This window comes from Rhineura floridana, chromosome 6 (genome assembly GCF_030035675.1).
Source record: "Rhineura floridana isolate rRhiFlo1 chromosome 6, rRhiFlo1.hap2, whole genome shotgun sequence".
Classification (NCBI taxonomy): Eukaryota; Metazoa; Chordata; class Lepidosauria; order Squamata; family Rhineuridae; genus Rhineura; species Rhineura floridana.
In genome coordinates this window covers 154,064,948-154,092,271 of record NC_084485.1, presented here as the reverse complement: position 1 = coordinate 154,092,271, position 27,324 = coordinate 154,064,948, and the positions used below count along the sequence as shown (strand labels likewise).

At 43.8% G+C, this 27,324-nt stretch overlaps 1 long non-coding RNA gene across 3 annotated transcripts in view; it reads right to left on the bottom strand.

Moving 5' to 3' along the window:
• Positions 1–2,299: 2,299 nt before the first annotated feature.
• The window catches only part of LOC133388057 (uncharacterized), a 38,052-nt gene continuing 13,027 nt past the window's right edge, over positions 2,300–27,324 (bottom strand). For 2 of the 3 annotated variants that reach the window (XR_009763641.1, XR_009763642.1), the window contains 2 exons: positions 7,701–7,934; positions 2,300–3,669 (listed from right to left, as the gene is read on the bottom strand). This is a non-coding gene — a long non-coding RNA (uncharacterized LOC133388057). Of the gene's footprint in view, positions 3,670–7,167; positions 7,250–7,700; positions 7,935–27,324 lie in introns of those variants that run through there. The other variant, XR_009763643.1, reaches the window with a different exon arrangement.

Here is a 27,324-nt window from a genome sequence, read left to right as displayed (position 1 = left end):
TGTGTTTGGCCAAAGATTTATGGAATCTCATTCAACTCTCTGGGCCCAGGCACTTCAATAGGCCATAACTTTAGACTGCTCCGTTAGCAATAAGAACATGGAAAACTTAACTTGGAAAACAGAGAGAAACAGAGAGCGAAATGTCTTGTGCAGCACTTTGGTTAAATGGGCAATGAAAGGGCAAGACAGAAAACAGCAAGCCAATTCTCTCAAGCAGCTAAATTCTGCTGCAAGCAGCAGTAGAGTCTGCACAAATGACTGCAGGGAGTACTTTGCAAGTTCGCACAATATCAACAAAATATGAAATAATGATCCACAGGTTACTTGTACATCCTCTATCACTGTTTCATTGTAATGTTCAAAGCAGCTCTGATGGTATAGGAAGAATTACAAGAGGGCAGGCTCCCAAAAACTCACAATGTAATACCACTGCTGGTCTCCTGAAAAGCTGAGTTTCATTTAGCAAAACAAACAAATTCACACAAACATGTAATATGTTTCTAGTCCTCATAGCTGTAAAGAAAAGTCTGAAAATATTGTGATCTAACCAAAGGGTCCCAGAATAGTGATCTCCCTGATACATTAGTTTTTAATATCTGGAGATTGTTGGTGTTTTGTTTTGTTTTGTTTTGTTTTGACAGAGAAAACATTCAAACATGATCCCAAATGAGCACTGAAACAATACAGCCATTCAAGAGCTGCACTACTTGATTCTGTTGATCATGTAGCTCAGCTGTGTTGTTAATTAGAATTGCTTTTCCAGCTGGGAAGACATACAAATGACAGCACTAATGTAACTCATTGTTCTCCTTCTGCCTTTCACCATATCCCTCACTACATAGGGACTGGCATGTGGAGACATTTGTGGTAGTCTTGTTTCTGGAATCTGGAAGTCACCATTTCAGAAAATGGATTACGGAGAGCCAGTATTTTTGTGTCCATTTTGGATGTTGGACTTAAATGGCCAGCCATTGAAAACAGCCCTTTAAAGGGCTGAAATGGCTCGGCTCGGCTCTTTCAATACGTCTCTGGACTTCCTTACATGCCTATTTGCATGCCTAGTGTAGTGTAGTGGTTAGAGTGACCTGGAAGACCAGGGTTTAAATCCTCACTCAGTTGTGAAGCTCATTGGGTGACCTTGCAGCAGTCATTATCTTTCAGCCTAACCTATCTCACTGGGTTGTTGTGATAAAATAAGGCCGCGTCTGCACAATACATTTAAAGCACTATAATACCACTTTAAACAGTCATGGCTGCCCCCAAAGAATCCTAGGAATGGTAGGGTACCCATAAAGAAGAGTAATTATAGGTCTAGAGGGGTTCTGAGTAACAAAGCAAAGATGACGCTGTTATCAGAATTATTCTTATTACAAGCCCAGATTAAAATGGTTGACTGTGGCCAATTCCACACCCCCCCCATCTCCCTCTCAGTTTCAAGAGGTGGCATAACTGGAGGGGAAATTGTGCCAGAGAGTCCGTATCCTCAGAGGCCAACTCCTCCACTTCTTCTTCAACTCCATGATTCCTTTGGCCTTAGAGGATGCATATAGTCTCTGAAGCCAATTCCCCCCTTGGAAATTCCCATCCTAAGTGAAGGGAACCTTTGTGGGAGAGCAGTTGTCTCCCACTTCAGCCTGCCATCCTTGGCTGACCGGGGATTCATACACGTGTACTGCTCTCTGCTTCCATGGTCCCCATAAAAACATGATTCTTGCTGGATCTGGCCAAAGGCACATCTAGCCCAGCACCCTGTTCTCAGTGACCAACCAGATGCCTGAGGGCAGTCCACAAGCAGGACCTGAGTGCCACAGCGCTCAGGAGCCATTTGTGATTCCCAGCAACTGGTTTTCAGAGGCATACTTTCGCCAACAGGGTAGGACTGCCAGGTCTCCAGTTTTCACCTGGAGATTCTGGTTTTTTTGGGGGTGGGGTCTCTGGGTGAGTGAACCCAATCTCTGGACCCTTAGCTTTCATTTTAAAAAAACAAAGCTCCTAGATGGTCTGGTCCAAGAGATATACACCAAAATGTCAGGCTTTAGCTCAGTGGTAGGGATATGCTTTGCATGCAAAGGTCCAAAATTCAATCTCTGGAAAAGTCTTATTGCCTGGAATGTCAATGCTAGTCCATGTAATCAGTACTGAGCTACATGGTACGAAAGGGCCTGAGTCGGTATAAGGTGGATTCCTTTGATGCTAAAAAAGGAAAGAGACCCAAGGGCCACAGTGATGACAACATTTCTTTATTATATTTTATTTACAAGATTTATATACCACATTATTGTAAAAAAAAAACCCTCAAAGCAGTTTACAGAAGGAATTAAAACAATAAAATTATTGGCAAAAACAGTTAAAGGCAGGTATTTAAAAACTTTCAAAATGATAAAACCAACAATGAGTTAAAAACAGATAAAAAGCATAATAGCTTCTACATGCCTGGGGAGGCTGCCTAAACAAAAATGTTTTCAGCAAGTGCCAAAAAAAGTATAATGAATGATATTGCCTGCCTAATATCAATAGGCAGGGAGTTCCAAAGCGTAGGTGCTGCCACACTAAAGGATCAACTTTCTTACAAGAGCAGAACAAATACTATGTGGTACTAGTAACAAGAAAAGCATACCTTGAACTTGGCCTGGAAGCAAATCAGCAACCAGTGCAGATTTCAAAGCAAAGGAATTATGTTCTGACAGAGTTTCACTCATGTCAGCAATCATGCTGCAGCATTCTGCACTGACTGCAGCCCTCGGGTCAGGGTGTGCTGCATGGGGGTTTCTGTGACTTTGGTTGACCGGCTGACAGGTTTTTTTAGTTTTGGTTTTTGGTTAGGAACCCTGACTGGTTGTGGGATGCTGAGTTTTCTGCCTTACTCACAGGAATCTTGTTGTAGTTGGTATGGTATTGCACTTAGGAAATCATCATTGCCTTTTCTTTCTTTTTCTATCTGCATTTCATTTACCTCTCACCTCATTCCCTTGCATCCATAGAAGCAACAACAGTGGTTCCATGTGCTCAGCTCAACTCCCTTAACTCCACTGGTGATGCACCATGTTGGTTGGATGACTGTTTGTTTCTTGCCCAATAGTGGTAAAAGAGAATTGACATATTGGGAAGTGTGGCACCAACTGCTGTTGTTCCAAAACTGCTGCCTGTGAAGGTAGACCAAACCATGTGTGTTTTGTCTCTGTCCATTATTGCTCACTGGAATTGGGTTAGCTGTCAAAGTGAGATTATAGCAGCCCACAGGGTAGGCAGGAAAGGGTAGAGAATCTTCTTAACTCTTACTCATTTCTCAAACTTTTCTCTGCAGTGAAAGGTCAAGTCTATAAAGAAGTTTGGAGAAGCCACATTAAAAGGCAGGGGATGGGCATTCCAGGCAAGGGGGTTGCCAACCCTGCTTTGATATGGATATATTTGCTAGTCAAGCTTTACCAACAGCACAATCCTAACCAGTCATGTAGTGGCAAATTCAGAAGTGCTGAGTCCTTTCATCATAGTCACAGCCACACACCCTCTCCCTTTTTCTTTTTGCTGCTGGGTTGAGAATGAAATCCTTGTCAATGCCTTCCACCACTACCACAGATGTCCCTAGGAGCCAATCAGTATGAAAGGGGAGAGTGATAGCTACTGAAGAGTCTTCCCAGTGGGTGACTTATCTCCTTTTTCTCTGATTCACTAGGAAAGGACAAGAAAGAAAGTTAGAAAACTCTTCTAGCATATTCCCTTTTCATGCTGGTTGCCTTGTAGGACACTGGAGATATAGGGACCCTGCTGGGATCCTGATCCCAAAAAGGTAAAGGGTCTAAGACCCTCTGAGACCCTGGACAACTACACCCCTGATCCTAACCATATCTACTCAGAAGTAAGTTTCTATGGAGCTTAGTCCCTTACTAAGTGTGTTTAGAATAGCAGCCTTTAGGGGCATCAATCTTTACTCCTGAGTGCTGCCATCTAACATCTCCTTCCTACAGTGGCTTTCTGGTGACTGGCCTGGCCTAAGGGCACTTAAACCCTTCTTGCCAGAAGCAAGTAAGCTGGATTAAATGTTCCCTACCCAGGCTCCCTAAGCAGGTGAGAAGGAATGATCCCATCACTTCAGCTGGACTTGGGAACACCCTTTTTTAGCTAAGATTCCTATCTTAATTTCCAATCAGAGGTTTTGGTGGGTTTTTTTGTTTGAATGGTATGCTCCAAGCAACTGTGCCTGATGCTTAATGTATCATTATTTATTTGTTTTATTTATTTATTAAATTTATATCCTGCCTTTCTTCCAGGAAGAAGCCCAGGGCAGCATCATAATGACATCACTAGGGCCTGCCCCGTGGCATCACTAGGCCCCTGAAATCTCAGGATTGGGGATGCTTCTGACATGGCAACCCTACAACAGGGAGGGAGTGGAGAGGGGAACATAGCCATTGTGGCTAGTAGCCATTACAGCCTTGTTCTCTATGAATCTGCCCGATCCTCTTTTAAAGCCATCCAGGTTGGTGGCCATCCCCATATATTGTGGAAGCAAATTTCATACTTTAACTATGTACTATGTAAAGAAATACTTTCTTTAGTCCGTCCTGAATCGGTCAACATTCAACTTCATTGGATAGCCATGGGTTTTAGTCTTAGTAGAGAAGGAAAAAATGTCCATATTCACTTTATCTGCACTGTGCATAATTTTATACACCTCCACAGTGCCCCCTCACCTTTTTTTCTGAACTGACAGCCCCAAATGTTGAAACCTTTCCCCACAAGGGAGTTGCCCCAGCCCCTGATCATTTTGGTTTCCCTTTTCTGAACTTGGAGTGAAAGATGAGACTCTCAAGATTCTGAACTTAAAATACACTGTGATCTTGTAAGGGGGCACTGAAGCTTCTGGGCTGGATTAGTTGAGCAGGGTTGCTGTCTACAAAAGGAGACGTGGAAAAGGGAGCAGGGTGCCCAAATACAAAGAAGATCCGGTGAAGGAGTCTAGATGAAGGCGGAGGAATGTTGCAAGGAACTGAAGTTGTGGCCTCTGGGCATATACATATGCCCCTAGGTTTCTCTAAGGCTGTATATGGGCCATATATGTATTTTGAACCATCAAGAGGTTTGGAGGGATCAGGGGCCACCAGCCATCAGGTAGGCTCCATTCAGGCTAGCACATTTTCAGGGAGGATGGTGCCATGGACAACTGGAAGAAAAGCCTATAGCTTGTGCTAGTCTAGAATCTATCTATCTATCTATCTATCTATCTATCTATCTATCTATCTATCTATCTATCTATCTATCTATCTATCTATCTATCTATCTATCTATCTATCTATCTATCTATCTATCTATCTGTGTAATATCCCACTGTTCTAGGGTTGCCAGGTCAGAAGCATCCCAAAACTTGAGATTCCAGGGACATGCCCCAGTGATATCATGGGGGCATGCCCTAGTGATGTCATAGGGGTGTGCCCTAGTGATGTCATTAAAATGATACATTCAGCATCAACCACAGTTGCTTGGAGCATACACACAAAAAATTCTCTGATTGGAAATTAAGATAGAAATCTTGGCTAAATGAGGGCTTTTCCAGGTCCAGGTGAAGTGATGGGATCATTCCTCCTTACTTGCTTAGGGAGTTTGGGTAAGGAACATTTAATCTAACCTACTTGCTTCTGGCAAGAAGGGTTTAAGTGCCCTCAGGCCAGACCAGTCACCAGAAGGCCATTGTAGGAAGAAAGCCTTGTGTTGTGGAGATGTTACATGCGAGCACTCAGGAGTAAAGATGGATGCCCCTGAAAGCTGAAATTCTAAACACACTTACTAAGCCCCATAGAACTCAACAGGACTTACTTCTGAGTAGATATGGTTAGGATATGCAACAATATCCATATTAAAGAGGATTGGCAACCCCCTGCTTGGAATGCCCTGCCTGCCTTTTAACATGGCTGCTCCAAACATCTTTATAGACTTAACCAATGAAATGCAAATAGAAAAAGAAAAAGAAAATATAATGATGATTTCCTAAATGCAATACTGTACCAGCCACAACAAGATTCCTATGAGTAAGACAGACAACTCAGCATCCCACAACCAGTCAGAGTTCCTAACCAAAACTAAAAAAATCCTGGCAGCCAGGCAGCCAAGGTCACAGAAATCCCCATGCTGCTCTTGTAAGAAACTGATCGTTTAAAGTGGCAGCAGCTACCCTTTGGAACTCCCTGCCTATTGATATTAGGCAGGCACCTTCATTGTACTCTTTTTGGCACTTGCTAAAAATATTTTTGTTTAGGTAAGCCTACCCAGGCATGAAGAAGCCATTGTTTTTTATCTGTTTTTAACTCATTATTGGTTTTATTATTTTGAATGTTTTAAAATCCCACTTTCACTGTTTTTGCCAATGATTTTATTGTTTTAATTCCTTCTGTAAACCGCTTTGAGGTTTTTTTTACAATAAAGCAGTATATAAATGTTGTAAATAAAATACATAAAGTTTGGTGCCACTGTGGCCCTTAGGTCTTTTTCCTCTTTTATATCAACTCAGGCCCTTTGGTACCATGTAGCTCAGTACTGATGACCTGGACTAGCATTGGCTATCCAGGATTCCTGGCAATAGTCTCTTCCAGAGAATGAATTTTGCACTTTTGCATGCAAAGGGTGTGCCCTACCACTGAGCTACAGCCCTGTTTTAAGAAGTATCATTTAAAATTGTTCTTTTCAATTCATTAATGAATGCACAGCATACTAGGACAGATCCACAGCATGCATTTAAATCAGAATTGCAGCCTTCTGGGGCATCCATCTTTACCCCTGAGTGCTCCCATCCAACATCTCCACAACACTAGGCTCCTTTCTTCCTACAATGGCCTTCTGGTGACTGGCCTGGCCTGAGGGCACTTGAACCCTTTTTGCCAGAAGCAAGTTGGCTAGATTAAATGTTCCCTACCCAGGCCCCATCTTTTAGCTAAGATTTCTATCTTAATTTCCAATCAGAGAAATGTTTTTTATGAATTGTATGTGGCAAGCAACTGTGGTTGATGCTTAATGTATCATGCTTAATGACATTACCCGGGCCCGCACTGTGACATCTCTCAGACCTGCCCCGTGACATCAGTTGGACCCTCCCCATGACATCACTCAGGCACTCCCCATGACACCACTCAGGCCCGCCCCCAAAATCTTAGGGTTTGGGATGTTTCTGACCTGGCAACTTTAGTCTAGTCAGTTTCATTGTTCCTTATCAATTGCACGCTGAGGCACTCTCCCAGCTTCAGCCTTGAAGCCCGAATAACTGGAGGGAGTAAACATGTAAAATTAGAGGACAGGGCCATAAGGAAAAAGCAACACTAATCCATCCCAGAGGATCCTACTTACATCCTACTTGTGTGAATGGAAAACAGTGGATTGGAAGCTACCATTGAGCAAGAAGTGTGGACCTTGAAAATCTATTATAATGGTAAATGCAGCATCTTTAGTATGAAGTTAGGTTCCCGTATGGATAAGTCCAAAGTTAGATCTAGAGCTTTAATGCTATCCCACCCTCATCACCACTGTTAAATCCTCCTGCTTCCCTTTACCCAGAAAGACACAGGAGTCAGAGTGGAGTTTTCTGCTGGCTGCTTTTTTTACTGAATATTCTAGAAAAGACCAAGAACAGGATGTGTTTTTCAGGCAGCCCTAAATAATCAATGGAAGAACAATAGATTTAAGACATACTCAATCACAGTCAAAACGACACTGACCTAAAAGACTACAGATGGGAAGGGAAGAAAGGTGAACGCTGATATTCTTAAGCAGTGGCAATCTTTCTTTGTGGGTAGGAGGGAAACTAAAGACTCTCTTCCTGAAAACGTCATAGCCAGCCTTCTGGTCGGGCTGCTACATTTCTAGGTGGCGCCTCAAAGGAAGCAGAAGGTCAATGATGTCCTCACCCACAGAAACATAGATAACTCTGTTGCCAAGCCCATGTGTATTTTCTGTGAAATAAAATAAGAGCTGCTTTTAAATTCCAAACCTTTACAGATGGCTACATTTTGGGGGGCTGAGGGCTGCCATGACCCATGCTCAACCCTCTGGGGGCCCAAAGCATATAACAAGATTGTCAAAATAAGTGTGGCCATTTTTTTTTTTAAAGACCTATTTGGGAGGATCTTGGGGAGAGGGTTACAAAACCTTTTGGCATCATGGAATCACAGTAGGAAACCTGTGGGAGTTGACATTTAACAATATTTGTACTTTTTTTTAAAAAAAATGGACAAATAGGGGGCTTGAGAGGGCACAGAAAAAATATTGGTATCACAATGGAGTACCTATCAGTAAGCTGTCAGTAACTGTTTAAAAAAATTAAAATTAATTGTAAAAATTAATTTAGGAAAATGAAACATTCATGACTTATGCCTTTATCTAAATGATGGCATATTTTTTCCATCAGAATTAGATGTCATACAAAATGAACAAGGGGTACCAAAGGTTGTGGGTTTTTTTTTTTTTTTAAATTAAAATTAAGACTTGAAAAAATACTAGTAGTTTTTCTCTCGCTCTCAAAAATAAAATTGCAAAAATCAGTTTTAGTTTTATGTTGTACACCAATACAATAAACCAGTCAACAAACAGAGAAAAGGCACAATCCTGCCAATGTACAATAGACAAGTAGGAATCCATCCAGAAATATGTCTGCCCTGTTTACAGGTCCTTCCCTACTTTTGCCATCACCTGTCCTCACAATCACTTGATCTACATTTCCAAGTGTGCATAAAGCTTTTAAAGTCCCTCTCTCCTACCTGACCTGATGTTTTCACTTAAGATATTGACAGTATGTGCATTAGGATGGCTTAGGCAAGGTGAGGCAAGAGAGAAGTGATGAAGGCATAGGTATATACTCTCCAAACAATGACCAGACAGTTGGCTCTCAGGAACGTTCTGGAAGAGCCATGACTTAGAGATAGAGCAGTTGCTTTGCATGCAGAAGGGCCCAGGTTCAATCCTTAGCAAGTCCAGGTAGAGCTGGGAGGGAACCCTGTCTGAAATTCTGGAGAGCCGCTGCTGGTCAGTGTAGAATAGACAATGCTGAGCTAGATGGACTAATTGTCAGACTCAGTATGAAGTTGCTTCCTATGTTGGCATTTTGGGGGGAGGGGATTTTCATGATCCAGGGAGTGGGGACTGCAGGTGAAATTTGTCTGCATGGCAGACAAGCAGAGCCTTTCCCAGGTGCTGGCAGCAATTGTTGTCCTGCATTTCCCTCCGTTATGATATAGGCCCCATCTGCACTATACATTTAAAGCAGTATCACACCACTTGAAACCATCATGGCTTCCTCCAAAGAATCCTGGAAACTGTAGTTTGTTAAGGGTGCTGAGAGTTGTTAGGAGACCCCTATTCTCCTGACAGAGCTACAATTCCCAGAGTTCCTTGGGAAGAGGGATTGATTGTTAAACCATTCCAGGAATTGTAGTTCTGTGAGGGGAATAGGGGTCTCCTAATAACTCTCAGCACCCCTAACAAACTACACTTCCCAGGATTCTTTGGGGGAAGCCATGACTGTTTCAAGTGCTATGATACTGCTTTAGATGTATATTATCATTTCCAAGGGACTCATGGGGCAAAGTGGCAGGCACTGGGAAGAGTTCACCTAGCTGCTACCACAAAACTGGCAGTAACGGCCTTAAAAATGGTGTGTGTGTGAATCTTGGTCTCCTTTTCACCCCCTTTATCCTCACCCTCCCATTTCAAGCTGAAAATTCTCAGAACATTTAGAAAAAAAGAGTTGAAGATACTGCCATGGCCTCCTCTCCAGTTTCAGAGGATGATTTAGCGCAGGAACCATCCAGTTGCATCCTGTTACCACTAGGCCCAAAAAATGATTTCAAAGAAGCCGTAAAGAAGATCCTCCCTCACTGGCACCTTGGGGTTGATTGGAAATTGACCCCTAGTAACAGAGCACTGGATCCCAGACAGGGAGGCTCCTAGGATTCCTTAACAAAGAACAACTGTAAAAGAGGGATAAGCAAGAATACAAAAAAGAATTAACAATAATAGAGTAACTGATCAATGGTGTTTGCGCCAAGCATACTCATTTGTGCCAGACTCCTTTTGGGGGGATTGCTGATTGCTCATTCATAAGGCTGTCTGCCCTGAGGCTAGGAAAACAGTAATACAATTGACTCACCGTCAAGCAACACAATGGGCTGAGATGATGGCTTAATGTAATCTCTTTCTCCCTGCTTGTTTCAGATATGCTATACTCATTGTTTTGGTGCCGTGTACAGGTGGCTAAATTCACACACTGCTGCATGCTGAGACTATCTGAACACACGTTTCTGAGGTGTACCAACAGATTGTATACCTATTGTGTTCAAGTATGCATACACACTGACATGCACCTTGCGTGAGCTGGGAATAAGGGGGGGGGATGCCTTATTTTTATATGATCTTTATCTGCTGTGCCTGTCTTTGTTTTGTTGGTATGTACAGTTATTATTTGATGGTATTGCTTTCATTTGGTATAAGCTGTCTTTGTGTGATGTGAATGCATTGGAAGGACAAGACTGTCCCCTTCCTCTCTCACCAGAAGTGGCAGTGGGCAGGGAACTGAGTATGTAGCGTTCCTGTTCACTGTACCAGTCAGTCAGCAACGCCCTTCTTCACAACTGCTCCATTTCATTCCCATTCCGACCTGGTTTTCCTTTTTCCCCACCGATAGTCAGTCAGCATTCTGTGGCCACTAAGCATGCCCAGTCCTCATTGGGCTGTTTTGGGTCTTCACCTTCCTCTTCTGCATGGATCATGCTGTTTTGTCTTACATGAAGACTGACACCTGGAGAACTGAGTCCTTGCTTAGCATGTATGAGTATGCTGCCCTTTATTTCAATGGGATGTGCTTTGAAATGCACTCCCAAGTTTAAAAGATTGCACATTCAGCTGCCTGTAGCAGCCAGTGTGGTGTGTCGGAGTCACCCTGCTGACACTGTCATCACCATAGCTCACCTGCATGGCACTAGAGTGGGAGTGGGTGGCAGCAAGGGGGGGTGCAGACACACTGGCAGGAGCACCCGATTAGTTCCACCACCTCGCCATTGCCCTGCCCTGATCCAGCACCATCCAGGGAAGCTGCACTGATGCCAGTGTCAAGGATGGTGGCTCCCTGACTACACCCTGTCACACCAGGTGCTACTGCGAGGTATCATTTCCCTGCCTGTTTGAAGGTTAAAGAAGCTCAATAGGGGGGTGGGTTCACCATAATGGTCTGTACCAGTGGATCTGCTATAATTGGAAGAGAAATCTTACAGCATAGTCCATGGTCTCCCAACGGCTTGCCATGTGGTTCCAGGTAGTCCAAGTCCACAATGTAAACAGACAAAATATGATAGCAACTGCTTGAGCAATTTACTTGCTACCTCTCCTTTCTACTATTTAGTACAGCTGCATGTGGCAAGAACTGAGTTTTAACAAGAAATCTCTTTTTTTCCTCTGCGGTAGTAGTAGTAGTAACTACAACACACTTGAAAAGCACATACTCCAGTAGTCTCAGAGATGGTCCATATTTTTTGGAACTGTTACTGGTAAATTACAGTCCCTGTGTTGTCTCTTGCCTTTTGAAAATATGTTCAATGTATGCATTAGAGTTGCCATTCTTTGGGCTTCATTCCCCCTGTCTGGTATTTAGAAGTTAAAACTCTGGGTTGGGCACAGATGCTCTTTGGCTCTAGTGCACCTGCATGCTAATGCATGGATACTTAAGGCACTGTCCAGTACAAAGCCTGCCCTTTCATACATTCCAGCTGGTGAAATTCATTTTGAACTGCAAAGAAGAAAGCTTCCAAATGACCTGTTTATTAAGCATTCTGCCTGATCTGTTTGCAAGGAGATTAGACGACATTGGCTATTCAGTGAGCATTCATTCTTATTTATTTACAGGGAGGATAAAAGATGATGTAAATGTTATCCCAACTTTTCCACTGCATTTTCCTGTCACTTTCCTTCTCACAAAAAAATCCAATCTTTTGGGGAAACAGGCTTGTTGCGCAGGAGCTCCACATCAGCTTTAATTGTGCAAACTGAATTTGCCAGTGTGTGATTGAATCCCACCCAAAAATATTGGCAGACTGGAAGCACTCTATGGTAAGATAATTAAATGCCCCCCCATCCCATATAGTCTGCTTCCCATCTTTCCTTGGTATAACCAACTATCTATCCAGACAATTAACTATTGCTGAATTAATTTAAGTTGCAGCTACTTGGTAGGCAAAATCTGTTTTAATGTGCACATTCTATCAAACATTCTTTAGTTTCAGGTGGGAGGAAACTTTTGGCAGGTTTACTAAGACACCCCACTTCCTAGTATATGCACAACAGAATAAGAGTAGAAGCTAGTATATGCACAATAACTGAATACAGCACACAAAAGGCAGCCAGGACTGTGTAACAGGGGGAGGGGAGGGGCTCAAGTGGCAATGTGTGAATAGTAATGTTACAAGTACACAAGAGGGTCTCCACTGTCCCCTTTGAAATTTTGGGGGGTGATGCATAATAGTGGTGCATAATGAAACCAAGTGGGAACATCCAGGCCTAAATAAGCTGCTTTTGGACTTTCACTTGTTAGTGGCTTGGTCATCAGGGGAGTAATTAAACGCTAGCTCAATAATTAAGGCAGAAATGGCAGTTCGTGCAAAGTTGCTGCCATTTGTGATTGAATACACAGTCCCAGCAGGCCAGATTGTGCCTCTCTCTTACTTTGACTAGTGATTGTTCTGCTCCATTAGACTCATAACTGTCCAGTCAAGGAAAAATTAAAATGACTCAGGAGTTTAGGATTAAATTCATTATAGCATTTATTAATCCAGAGGGAAAGGCAAGATAATTAATAAGCACCTGGGCTTGCTCCTTCCTCCATGAAACAGTGGAGGATCTGAGCCTTGGTGAGAATTAGAAATGGGAACACTGCTGCAATGTGCCATATCCTACAATAATTCTAAGTTTTGCAAAAATTAAGGGGGAACAGTGGTGTGTGTGTGTATACAGATACACAGACACACTTGGGGCAAAGCCCCTTGCTCACTTCACTCGCTAACCCCCAACTCCACCCCAGGCACCCCCAGTACACAAAGACACACTCACTTCTGAGTCAAGCTTGGGTAGGGGGAAATCAAACTCCTGTGCCCCCTCTTTTTAAACCTATTTGCTCTGGTGGTGTTAGATTCTGGTGCTGGGCTTTCCTGCAACTGGAACTGAAGCCAACTGTGGAAAGGGAGCCGCTCTGCTCATAGGTGTATGATAGGAATAAAAATGTGTCTGGCCTGGAACTCACCATACTTCTCCTCTCTGCTAACTGCCATTTTCCTTTAATTGGGTTTTTGTGTACATCAGCCATTATTATTTCATTTTGGCAGCTTGTTCCACACTCAAAGCGACCAGATGAATCCCCTATCCCCTAAGGAGCCCATTATGTAATCTGGAGCAAGTTAACATTTTCAGACAAAAGAGTCTCAGGAGTGGGAGTGGGGTGGGGGAGAGGAGAATAGATACCAAGCTAAAAGAGACTTAGAGCAGTGATTCCCAACCTTTATCAGTATGGGACCCCATCTATAACCTCTAAAAAGTTTGTGACCCCCACTGGGAGGAAGGGTGGGATATAAATCAAATAATAAATACTAAATAAATAAATGTTAATTGTTGCTCCTGCTGCTGCTGCTGCTCTGGCCATCACCAAGATTTGCATGCAGGTGAAGAAACAGAGGCAGAAGAGAAAGAAATCCACCTGGCAGGAAATTAAAGCCCAATCAATAAATACGTAACAAGTTAAACACACAGTTCACACAAACCTATAGGCAAAACCAAAATAGGAGAAAACTTGGGCACCAGGAGTGGGGGTGGGTGAGTGGGAGTGGCAGAGAGAGAAATAAAAGAGTGATAGAAGTAATGTGAAGGGAGTGGCTGTTCGGTATTATAAAAAATACACACAGAAATAGGAACTAATTTGGTTGGTCCTATTTCTTAGCAGAGTTGTAAAAATACAAGCAGCAGAATGAGAATGTAAACCAGGCCCACCTTTCTCTATATAAATAACAACAGACACAATCTTCTTAGGTAAAAAATAAAGAACATTTACTTACAAATTCTTCATATGTTCAGAAACATAGGTTCTAGCTTAGATGAAAGAAAAATAGTCTCAATCCATCTTAGTCTTTGGTATGGATGCTCTCAGAGAGAGCATCTGTGCCATGCAGCCTCTCTCATTGGTGGATAGATCAGCAGAGGAGAATATTCAAAAATCCCCCAGGACAAAGGAGGTGGAAGTCAGGTAACTAAACCCCACCCATTAGGAAGTTACATCAGGTAAACAGGTACATGGGATATTCCCCAAATATCCCTTAAAGTGACCATGCAATATTTGTTTACTCCAACAGTGGCAGGATTAGATGGAGGAAAGTTGTGGGTGGGGGAGAAGTTTGGTGGGTCAAAAGAAGGCAGCAAGGAAAAGGGGGTAGCAACTGGAAGATTGAAGAGGAGCAGCCACATGGGAGGGAGGACACAGGGAGAGGGGAGGGTTGCAGTCACGTGGGCTAAGTGTCCATTCTAGGCGCTTCCTTTCTCGGAGGGACCTGTGAAGGCAGTGAGACCTCAAAATGACTGTGCGTGGTCCCTCTGCTCCTCTTGCCTTCACTCCCTGCTCCTGTCCCCTTACACCAAAGGAAGGGTGTCCTGTGGGAGGGAGAAGAGGGGAGTAGACGGCGAGTGCAAGGATGGAAGCCTCTTCAACCGCTGCCTCTTTCTCTCCCTCTCTTTCTGAGGCAAAGGATGAGGAGTGGCTTCCCCTTCTTTTTTCTTCCTCACCCTCCGATCACCACTCCTTTCCCCTTAGCCTGGTAGCAGCCTGGGTGGGGCTACAGGGCAGGAAAGGCTCCTGCTGGGAGGAAGGGCAGGATATAAATCAAATAATAAATAAATAATAATAAATACAGGAAAATGCACAGGGATGGGAGAGTGTGCCACCGCACTGCATGCCTCTTGCTGTGTTGTTCACATTGCAGGAACCTGTGGGTTATGGGAAGGGGTTGCGAGAAGGGCAGAGGACACCCCTCCTCTAGATCCCCCTCCCCTCCCACTCAGTATATGTTTGCCATCATGTCTGTGCGCTCCTTCTGCTATTGCTGCTGCTGCCGCCGCCACCGGTCCATGCAGCATGCAAAGGCTAGGGCAGCCTTTCTCCCCCTTTGGGCCCCCAGATGTTATTGGACTACAGCTCTCATCAGCTGCAGTTAGCATGGCCAATGGTCAGGAGTGATGAGAGTTGTAGTCCAGCAACACCAAGGGTCTCCATAAGGGGCTAAGGAGCTGGGAGTTCAGGAAGAGCAATCAGCAGCTGATCTCCCTGAGGGGGGGGGCAAGGAGAAGGAAGATGCTTGTACTTGCTCCATTTCTTTCAGTTGTCTTGAAGACTTTTTAAAATAAATAAATAAACAATTCCTCTCTTGGCTCTTCGCAGGCCCCCCAGGCTGACTTTCTGGCCCCTCTGGGGGTTACGAACCCCAGGGTGGGAACCACCGAGTTAGAGTATATAAGCGGTAAGGCCTTTCTCTCCCCCTCTCCCCTGGCTGGAGCTGCGCATTACAGCTGGCATGTGGCTGGCAGTGGAAGCAGCGGCCTCTAGTCGCCTCTCTTTCTCTCCTGCATAGCAGGCCATGATGCAATGTGCATTCATTTGTTTTCAATGTTTGTCTCCCAGTTTCTTCCATTAATCATCCAAAGTGGCCAGCAACAAAAAAATCAAAGCAATCAAAAGCAACAGTACTTGGAGCAACAATAAAAAGAAAAGACGGCAACAGCAAATGATTCGTCCCGAGAGCCAGCAGATTGTTTGCATTACTGCACTTTAACAAGGTGGGGAGGAGGCAGGGACTGCTTTTGGCGACTATGACTAGTTTCTGCCCCTGCCTCCCCGGACCTTACCTCCCTATGTGCTTGCATAGGTGCAAGACAAGTTTTCCCCAGTGGTGCCCTCCAGATGTTGCTGGACCAACTCCCATCAGCCCTGACCATTAGCCATGCTACTTGAAGCTAATAAGAGCTGTAATTCAGCAATATCTGGAGGGAACACAGATCCACACCATTCATTTAAAGCACATGCCTTCCCCTAAAGAATTCTGAGAGCTGTGGTTTCCCCCTCACAGAGCTAAATTCCCAGCATCCTTAAATTACCATTCCATTGACTCTTTGATGTAAAAGAGAAGCTGCAAGGTGGCTGTTTATACTAGGGATGGATGAGAATTTCACTAATTTTGAATTTGGTACCAGATCTCCCCACCATCCACGTTTGTTATCTTTGCAAATCAATCTTGTGGGCTGCAAGCTTCTGTGAGTTTTTCCTGACACCTGATTTTGTTTTTTAAAAATCTCATCAGCAACTTCCTGCTTGTCCATCAAGCCCACTATCGTCTTCCCTCACTGGCATTCATCCTTCTCTCTAGGACTGTGCAACTCTCTTTCTTTATCCCTTATGCTGACTCCTGTTACAAAAATGCCCACTGAGGAGGTATCTAAGTGGCTCTCTTGCAGTGGTGGAAGACATGACTCTCTGCTGAGTCCTCTCGAGGAGAACGGGGTTCTTTTGCAGGCAGCAGCGAGGCTGAATTTGGCTTTTCAACATGCACCCTTCCCTCTGATGCTTAGGGTTAAAGTCACAGCTTCTATTCCTGGGGGAGGGGGAGGGGAGAAAACTCACTTTCACACACACCCCTTTTTCATACTGGTAAGTTGTAAGGGGGGAGCTCCCCTCAGCGAGAGGCAGGTGAAAGAGGGGGAATCAGCAGTGGTGGTGGCGGACCAGGGCACACACTTGCTTTCTCCCCGCAGCTGTATCCCACAGCCTGGCACCGCTGGCTCTTTGCCGCCTCTCCTGCTTCTGTGCCTCCCTGCTCCTCTCCCCATAGCCTCCTTCGCCTTCTCCCACACAACAGTACAGCTTGCCCCTGTTCCCCCCCAACTCTCTCTCTATCCATCATCAATGTCCTTTCTGCCGATAAGAAGGAAAACATTGGTAGAAAGAACATTACAAATAACATACAAATAACGTTATTGACAGGGTTATTTTGAAATAAACCAGCAAAAGCAGACGTCTCTTTCCTGCTGATTCAGAATGGAACTGCCTGCCAGTTTGCTGGAATGCAAGCAGACCAGGACCAGCACGCAGAGCCCAACCCAGAGAGCTGGCTATTGTAAGCTGGGCCTGGCTTACGAAGAGGAAGCAAAGCACACAGCCTTCTGTTAGGAGGAATGAAAAACGCCACCTTGGCAGCCCTAACACATCTGCCGAGCAGGAGAGGAACCCTTAGGCCACCATCCTGGCCCAACACATGTTGCTGTCGGAGGCAGAGCAGCAATGAGCACCTCCACCACCACCACCCCCATGTCAAGGTGCATCACACCTTGAAAACTCACAGAGGTAGTTGTAAAGGGACATTTTATTTTGAATGAGTAAATAGAACACACTATCTCTCTTAACTGTATCGTCTGCCTTCTTTTCCTGTAGGACTGCAGACATGAGCCCCCAAAACCAACCAAACTGAGGCAGGGCTAGAAATAAACATTTGCCATAAGCTACAGTATATCTTGTGCCTTGTATCTAATGTAGCACTAAGTATCTCGTTCTGTTAGCACAAGGTTTCATGCTTGTGCGGTGGAACTTCCCCCCCTCCCCCCTGCATTGGATACTGCCCTATGTTTAATGCAGAGCTTGGAAGATTACTTCTAAAAAATAATAAATTACAGTTACAATTGCATGGCCCCAAAAAAGTAGTTATCACCGTTATTTTTATTTATTTATTTATTTATTTTGTTCAATTTATATACTGCCCACAGCCCGAAGGCTCTCAGGGCGGTGTACAGCATAGGATAAAATACAATAACATCACAAGAACAATAGAACATAAATATAAACAATAAATAACCTCATATACATTAAAAGCTTAAAAGGTAGATTAAAATGCCTGGGAGAATAAAAAGGTTTTCACCTGGCGCCGAAAAGATAGAAGTGTAGGCGCCAGGCGGACCTCATCGGGGAGACTGTTCCATAATTCGGGGGCAGCCACTGAAAAGCCCCTAGATCTTGTTATGACCCTCCGAGCCTCTCTGTGATTCGGAACTCGGAGAAGGGCCTTAGATGTTGAACGTAGTGAGTGGGTAGGTTCGTATCGGGAGAGGCATTCCACCAGGTACTGTGGTCCCGCGCCATGTAAGGCTTTATAAGTCAAAACTAGCACTTTGAGACTTCCGGGAAGGGTGACTTCGCTTGTGCTTGCTTTTGAGACGGGCTCCCGCCTCAAAAGAAGCTTATTCAGATATAAATCAGTCAGAACATTTTTTATTTTGACTGATGAAATTTCTCCCGGGCAGGGAGAAACGTAGAGATCAACCTCAAAAGCCTGTTTTTGTTGGGAGGACTGGATTTCATTAATTTATGAGAAAAGGTCCAGCCAGCAATGCCGGACGGACTTCCGAACAAGCTCTATCTGTTTAATGCGATACGTTTATCTTTTCTTCAAAGAGAAAACAGACTAACAGGCAAGCACCCTTCTTTCTATTATTTTTTTTACTTGGTTTAAATTGTTGCAGCAAAAAGAGATTTGTCAATTTAATCAGCTTTAAAGAGCTTCTGGGTGAGATATAACTCTTCTCTGTTATTCACAAAATTAACAGCTTATCTCTGCTTCTATTGCAAAAAGCTGTCCTGGAAGTGCATTCTAAAGATATAAACAGAAGAGGGATTTCTATTCCGAGGAACATTATATTGTCTGGGACTATTCTCTTTTTGGTCTATTTTATTTTGACGAATCTGCTTCTTCACGACGCCGCTAACTGTTTTGATGCTGGGAACTAAATTTGTTTTGTATTCTTGAACACAGAGAGATAAGGCAGGCTGCTCTGTTTATACTGTGATGTCATCAAGCCTGGAATATTAACCCAATTGTTGCTGAAATAAGAAGTGGTTCTTCTTTATTTTTGTTTTGCTTTGTTTTCGTGGTTTTAAAAATGGCAATCAAGAAAGTGGCTGAGAATCTGGAAGTAATTATGTTTCAGAAAATAATGGATGAGATTGAGATAACGAAACAAACCCTGCGACAGGGCAGTAAGGAGCTGAAAATGGAACTGAGCAAAATGACGCAGGAGCTTAAAGAAATAGGGGATCCTGTGAGAGAGGAGAATGAGATCAGAGATGAGAAAAGAAAAAATAAAGGGAAGATACAAGCCCTGGAGATTGGAACAAATGTGGAATTGGAAAAAGATCTGGAGTTTATGGATATTAGAAATAAAATCTACTGTTTGGAATTTAACGTTATCTCTGAAGAAATTAATGAAGATATTAGAGATAAAGTTATCAATGGCTTGGATAATCTTCTAGACTGGAATGACGTGATGGAGCTTGATATAGAGAAAATCTATGGAATTAACAGCAGCCATGTGACAATGGAAAAACTCTCAAGAGATGAGCCAGTGCATTTTGTAAAAAAGAAGAACAGAGATATGACTTTACAACAATATTTCAGCAACTTATTCAGAATTGATGGCAAGAAAATATTTGGGATAGAGGAAATTCCCATCAGACTCTTATTATATGACTATGGCTATGACAGCAAGATTATTATGGAATACTGATAATGGAAGATTGGACACTGAAATTACTGGACTTAACAGGACTATTGAAGATGGAAGATGGAATTAATAGGGATAATGGAATAATGGCTATTGAAATTATTGGACCTAACAGATTTTGATGAGCTGGATTAATCGATATGTTTATTTGGACTATGGTTATGACAATAAGATTATTATTATTATTAACGAGATGGATTAATCGACATGTTTATTTGGAGAAAAATTGATAGATATATTTCTTAAAGAATTGAAACCTCTCTTTGACTTTTTGTGGAAAGAATAAAGTAATGTTTATGAGATTTGATGATTAATTAAGATAACTACTGGAGGAAAGTGATTTTATAATATAATTTAAGAGACAGGATTGTTATATATTGTAGACCTATAACTGATTTGATATGCGACAAATGGGAAGTCAACATTTTATTTTTTTGTTTAATCATTTTTGTTTTGTTGTTTTTTGTCTTTGAATGTTTTATGATTTTGTTTTGTATGTTTTATGAAAATTTGAATAAAAATTATTGTAAAAAAAAAAAACTAGCACTTTGAATCTAGCCCGGAAACAAATAGGCAGCCAGTGCAAACGCGCCAGAACAGGTGTAATATACGCAGACTGCCTGGTCTTCATCAGCAGTCTGGCTGCAGCGTTTTGCACTAACTGAAGTTTCCGGACTGTCTTCAAAGGCAGCCCCACGTAGAGCGCATTGCAGTAATCCAGTCTAGAGGTTACCAGAGCGTGCACAACTGAGGCGAGGTCGTCGCTTTCCAGATAGGGACGTTACAATTACAATTGCTCTGAAAGTAACTGATTACTTTACTTTTACTTAAAAGTAATTGCTACAATTACATTTCAGTTACTTTTTTTAAAAAACCGCCTACAAGGTGCTGGCCTTGTCTGCTACACATCTAAGCAGCCTAAAACAACATTAAAAATAAACACACACATACAGAGGTAGTAGAATAATTCTTTTTATCCATAAGATAGCAATGGTGGTTTCTCCACTGGTAAGGGAGGTGGGGAGGGAGGCAGAGGCCACTACTCAGATCTTTGCACGTCAAACCAAGTGCAACCCCCCTCAGCCAGAAAGCGTAATCTCTCTCATTTAACCACCTCCCAGACCCTGCCCTGCCACCCACTAAGGGACACTCACCCAAGCAAACATTTTCCCCTGAGATGCAAAAAAGTTAAAATACTGCAAATGCAGCACAGTAGCCAGAGAGGGTGGTGGAGGTCACTTTGCGTGCCATGTGCAAACACAGTATTCACACACACACACAAATGCATGCACGCGCACACACGTACGTAATCTTTCACTTCCACAGTTTTTTATCTCCATTCTGCTGCTGCCTCCTTCTCCTCCTTTATCCATGTTCTTGCCCTCTGGCTCCTTTTTCCCTCCACTCCATTCTTCACCACCACCATCCATTTTTTAAAACAATTGTTTTCTCTACTCCACCCCATCTCACTCTCCACCTCCTCCTTCATTGCCTCCTACCCATCCACAGAGCATGAGGAAAGGGTGATGCTGCACAGAAGCCCAGTTTGAGGCACATGATTTTCATCCACAAATCAGAGGAGCAGAAGACTTCCCCTGCTCCCCCCCCCAAAGGTAATGCCGGAAACATTACAATTACTCCACAAAAGTAATAAAATTACTCCTAGTTCTATTACAAGCAAAATGTAAAGGAATTACCCATTCGTTCCTCAAAAAAGTAATGAATTACAAGTAAATTGTTACTTGTAACCAATTACTTCCAAGCTCTGGTTTTATGCCCATAGACCCTCCCCCTTTTTTGTTGCACTCAGGTGGCCATCCTATACACACTGGGATAAAGCCTATTGAACTCAATGGGAGTTGTTTGTGAGTACACAGGAATAGGATTGCACTGACATTGACTTCAGAGGAATTACTTGTGCGGCCCCATCTATGATCATGTTTGCTGAGCAGTAAGTGATTTCAGTGAGACTCAGCCCCTCTTTAGGCATTAATGCTCCTGCAATACTCAACATGGGAGCAGGGAGTGACGACGCACTAAGTAGCCGTGCTGCATAGCTTTATGCAATATAATAATAATAATAAACTTTATTTCTACCCCGCCCTTTTTCCAGTAGGACTTAGAGCGGCTTACAACTAAAAAACAACACCATTAAAACATACAGAAATATACAATTAAAATAGAATTAAACTATGAGAAAAATTAAAAACCATAAAACATACGTTAAAAATAGCGGACAATTTAAAATAATAAAATCATATCCTGTAGACACCAATCCTATGACATTTAATCTTGGTCGTTCTCTATCCCAAATGCCCGTTGAAATAAAACAGTCTTTACTTGTCGCCGGAAAGACGGCAAGGAGGGAGCTAATCGCACCTCACTCAGAAAGGAGTTCCATAGCCTAGGGGCGGCCACCGAAAAGGCCCTATCTCATGTCCGCGTCATATGTACTTGTGAAGGTGTGGGGAGCACAAGAAGGGCCTCACCTGAAGATCTCAAATCCCGGACAGGTTCATGTAGGGAGATACGATCTGTTAAATAGCCTGGACCTGAGCCGTATAGGGCTTTGTAGGTCAAAACCAGCACTTTGAATTGTGACCGGAAACAAATTGGCAGCCAGTGGAGCTGTTGTTACAGGGGAGTTGTATGGTCCCTGTAACCAGCCCCGGTTAGCACTCTGGCTGCAGCTCTTTGTACCAATTTAAGTTTCCGAACAGTCTTCAAAGGCAGCCCCACGTAGAGCGTGTTACAGTAGTCTAAGCGGGATGTAACCAAGGCATGCATCACCCTAGTCAGATCAGGCAGCTCCAGGAACGGGCGCAGCTGGCGCACCAGTTTTAATTGGGCAAAGGCGCTCCTGGATACAGCAGTAATCTGGGCCTCCAAATTCAAAGCTGAGTCCAAGAGTACACCCAAACTGCGAACCTGAGACTTCAGGGGGAGTGCAACCCCATCCAGCACCGGTTGAATCCCTATTCCCTGATCTGCCCTCCAACTGACCAGGAGTACCTCTGTTTTATCAGGATTTAATCTCAACTTGTTTGCCCTCATCCAGTCCATCACTGATGCCAGACACTGATTTAGGACCTTATGCAACCAGCACGGCTGTCTGTATTGAGGGAACCTTCATGAGTACAACTGTTGCACAAAGACTTCTACATGACCCAGAACTCTACACGTTGTGGTTCTGGGTCACATGGATACCTTTGTGCATACAGTTGTATGTGTGAAGGTTCCTTCAGTACAGGCAGTTGTAGCAGGGATATTTGATGTATCCCCATGTTGTGTAACATTGGAACATGAATGCCTGAAGATACCTGTGCACAAGACAGCTGTTTTAGTTTTTTTCTCCTGTTGCTCCATAGTTAGGGAAACATAAGGTATTTAGATTTCTCCTTATTTTGAACTGAATTGCCTCCAGTCCAATGCTTACAGATACCTACAGAGGAAACCGTTTTTGATAAACCCAAATGGAAAATGCCTGCTGCTGCTTAAAGTAGCGCACTGTGTATCAAATAGGGTTGCCAGGTCCATGGCCTGAGACTGATTCTGTATCTTTAGGAGAAGAGAAAGTCAGCCAAGTGCAGGTGTTCTTGCAACACGGTAATGGGAAAAACCACAAGGTGGAATTCTCCCTTCCCCCTCCACAGATACAGAAGACCTCTTGGAGGCTGGGTCTGGCAACCAAGAGGTCTTCTGTATCTTTAAAAGTTGTGCAGGGGGAAGGGAGAATTCCACCTTGTGGTTTTTCCCATTACAGGGTTGCAAGAACACCTGCACTTGGCTGACTTTCTCTTCTCCTAAAGATACAGGATCAGTCTAAGGCCATGGACCTGGCAACCCTATCAAATGAACTCACACCATGGTAGTTGTGCACAGCAGCAGCATGCTTCAGTTAACTGGGGTGGGGAAAGTTCCACAATTCTTGTATCAAATCTCACCAAGCCAGTGAATTAACATCCACCTAATATACTTACATAATTAGTAGCTGGTAATTGTGCTTAATGGTAGCAGATGACACGCAGCTCTACTTCTCCTTTTCATCTTCTTCAGGTGAGGCGGTCGATGTGCTGAACCGTTGTCTGGACGCGACAATGGACTGGATGAGAACTAACAAACTGAGACTCAATCCTGATATGGTTTCTCTGGTCAGATGGTGGATACATACCCTGTCCTGGATGGGGTTACACTCCCCCTAAAGGATCAGGTTCGTAGTTTGGGAGTCGTTTTAGACTCTTCCCTATCACTTGAGGCCCATGTAGCCTCGGTGGCACAGAATGCGTTATACCAACTTCAGTTGGTAGCCCAGCTACGTCCCTATCTGAGTAAAGAGGACCTTACATCAGTGGTTCATGCTCTGGTAACCTCACGTTTGGACTACTGCAACGCGCTCTACGTAGGGCTACCTCTGAAGACGGTTCGGAAGCTACAGCTAGTGCAAAATACGGCGGCCAGACTGCTAACAAGAACTAAGCGGTCTGAGCATATAACACCTGTTCTGGCTCGCTTGCACTGGCTTCCAATATGCTACCAGGCCAGATTCAAAGTGTTGGTACTAACCTATAAAGCCTTATACGGCGCGGGACCACGACACCTGCAGGAACGCCTCTCCTGTTATGAACCGGCTCGTACACTACGGTCTACTACGAAGGCCCTCCTCCGGGTCCCGACCCATAGGGAGGCCCGGAGGGTAGTTACAAGATCTAGGGCCTTCTCAGTGGTGGCCCCTGAATTGTGGAAGTCTCCCCGAGGAGGTACGCCTGGCACCGACACTATTATCTTTTCGGCGCCAGGTTAAAACCTTTCTCTTCTCTGAGGCATTTTAATTTAAGTTATTTATGTAAATGTTGTAATTTTTATTTTAGATGATGTACTTTTATATTTGTTATATTGATCTTGTAATTTTATTATTGTATATGCTTCTATGTTTGCCGCCCAGAGAGCTGTTTGCTAGTCAGGCGGGATATAAGCTGAATTAAATAAATAATAAATAAATATTGATGGCATAGGTAATAATGTAGGTAATAAAGATGACATGGGGACAGTTAAGGCTATGAGAAGTCTAGGATGTGCAGCATTTGTAATATGAAAGTGAGTAAAGAAGAGATAATGAAAAGTAGAGAAAGAAACATCATATGAATGGCTTTTTCACTGTTCATCTAAATCTTCCCTATTTTTACTTAAAACTATTGCAGGGTACACAGACACACAAACATACCAATGCACTGCAGCAATCTGGACTAATTGTGCTAGTTTCTTGGACTTCTGAACATCTGGAAAGGTAATCCTGATTATATCTTTGAGGCCTTGTACAAGGGAGACATCTAGGGGCCCTGAGCCTGGGTCTTTTGCAACAGGCCCCATACCTCATGCCCCTTTCCCTTTTTGTTTTTTTAATTTACTTACAGAGCAGTTGGGCACACTGCAAAGTGCAGTACTGGGGAGACCCAGCCACCTGCCATCTGAATTTGCCCAGAGAAATCTTTACATGTAAACTATGCAAGATTTATGTAAAGTTGTGTTATGGGCCTGTGCCCCCTGAGTCCTTTTAATGGTCAATCTTCATCTGAAAAGGTTTTTGGGCTAGCTGAGAAGCTCAGTTTCAGCCATTGTTGCCGGGGGGGGGGGTCACCTGTCATGGCCCAGGACCAGGACCTCGCAAAGGCAACTGCAGCTCTACGGAGGAAATGAATCCATGTCCTGGTCCATCTGTGTCGGTCTGTAGGCACTGGAGCCCTGAGGAGACACCACTGCAGCCAGACTCTAATGACAGGTCCACAGACTCTTCAGGGGATCAAGAGAGCCCTGCGGAGAGATCCTTGGGGAAGGGCCATAGCTCAGGATCCTGGTCTCTCAGTGGCTTTCAATACCATCAACCATGGTATTCTTCTGGAGCAGCTGTCCGACTTGGGGGTGGACAGCACTGCTTTGTAGAGGGTCCAGTCCTACTTGGATGGTCGCTCTCAGAGGATTGTCTGCTTAGAGGAACCTTCAATGTGGGGGTCCTGCAGGGTTTGATTTCATCCCCCATATTATTTAATATCTGTATATGAAACTGCTGAGTGGGATTATCTTGCAGTATGTTGACAGTAATATGCTGATGACACAGTCTCCATTACATCTGCAGGCGTGGCAGCGGATGTGCTCAATGGGTGCCTTGCCTCAGTAATGGACTTGATGAGAGCCAATACACTAAAGCTTAATCCAGACAAGACTGAGGCGCTGTTAGTGGGTGGTTCTCTAGACTGGATGGATGGATTGTGGCCTGCTCTGGGTGGGGTTACACTCCCTCTGAAGGAGCAGGTGGGTAGATTGGGGGTAGTCCTGGATCCATTACTGTCACTTGAGGCTCAAGTGGCCTCAGTGGCATGGAATTCTTTCCATCAGTTTTGACTGGTGGCCCAGCTGCACCCCTATCTGGACAGGGATAACCCATTTCTGTTGTCTACACTCTGTTAACCTGTAGGTTAGACTACTGCAATGTGTTATATGCAGGGCTCTCCTTGAAGACCGTTCGGAAACTTCTGCTAGTGCAGAATTTGGCAACCAGATTGTTGACTGGGGTAAGTTGGTCTGCACAGATAACACCAATTCTGGCATGGCTACACTGGCTACAGATTAGCTTCCGGGCTCAATTCAAGTGCTGGTTCTGACCTATAATGCAGCTTGAGACCTCAGTATCTCAAGGACCTCCTCACCCCATATGAACTGACCCAGACTCTGCATTCATCATCAGAGGCCCTTTTTCTGTGCCCCTTCCACAAGAGGCTCACAGAGTGGCAACACGAATGGGCCTTTGCAGTGGTGGCCCCCAGCTGTGGAATGCTCTCTCCAGGGAAGCACACTATGTTTAGGCTCCAGGCGAAGAACTTTTTCACTCAGGCTTTTGGCCCTTGATGTGTGCTGTCTTAGGTTTTTTTTATATGGGTTTTAAGTTTTTATATTGCATGTGTTAAAATATGTTATATATTGTTGCATACCACCCAAGTCTCCAAGGGGATGTGAGACTTCCAGGGGTTCCTGCGCTTACCCAGGGGTTTGGTTCACTTTCCTTGGAAATATCAGCGGAAACTGTGGTATCTTTTAGGAAATATGTTTTTTATTTATACACCTTCCATCCTGAGTTTAAGATGGAGGGGTTCACAGCATTATTAGTCCATCAGATCTTGCTCCCCATTGTCCGTAGCTTTGGGGGTCCAGACAGCAAGCAATCCCCTCTGTCTGTCTCCACAGTTCCCAGCTTCCCCCGACTAGACTAAAAACATACAAGCTTCTTCTTGGCTCCAGAAAGGGGGGAGGGCCGCTCACCTGAAAGAATTCCAATACCCGGACTTCCGGGAAGGGTGACTTAGCCTGTGCCTGCTCTTGAGACGGGCTCCTGCCTCAAAAGAAGCTTATTCAGATATATCAGTCAGATTTTTTCTTTTTTTGACTGATTAAACTTCTCCCGGGTAGGGAGAAACGAAGAGATTAACCTCAAAGCCTATTTTTGTTGGGACGACCAGATCTCATTAATTTATGGGACGAGGTCCAGCCGACGAAGGTGGGACGGATTTTTAACAACAAGCTCTATCTGGAAAAGCGAACGTTCATCTTATCTTTTAAGAGAGAACGCACTAACAGGCAAGCACCCTTCTTTCTATATTTTTCTTTTACTTGACTTAAATTGTTGCTGTTTAAAAGAGATTTGCCAGATTGATCGGTTTTTGACATCTC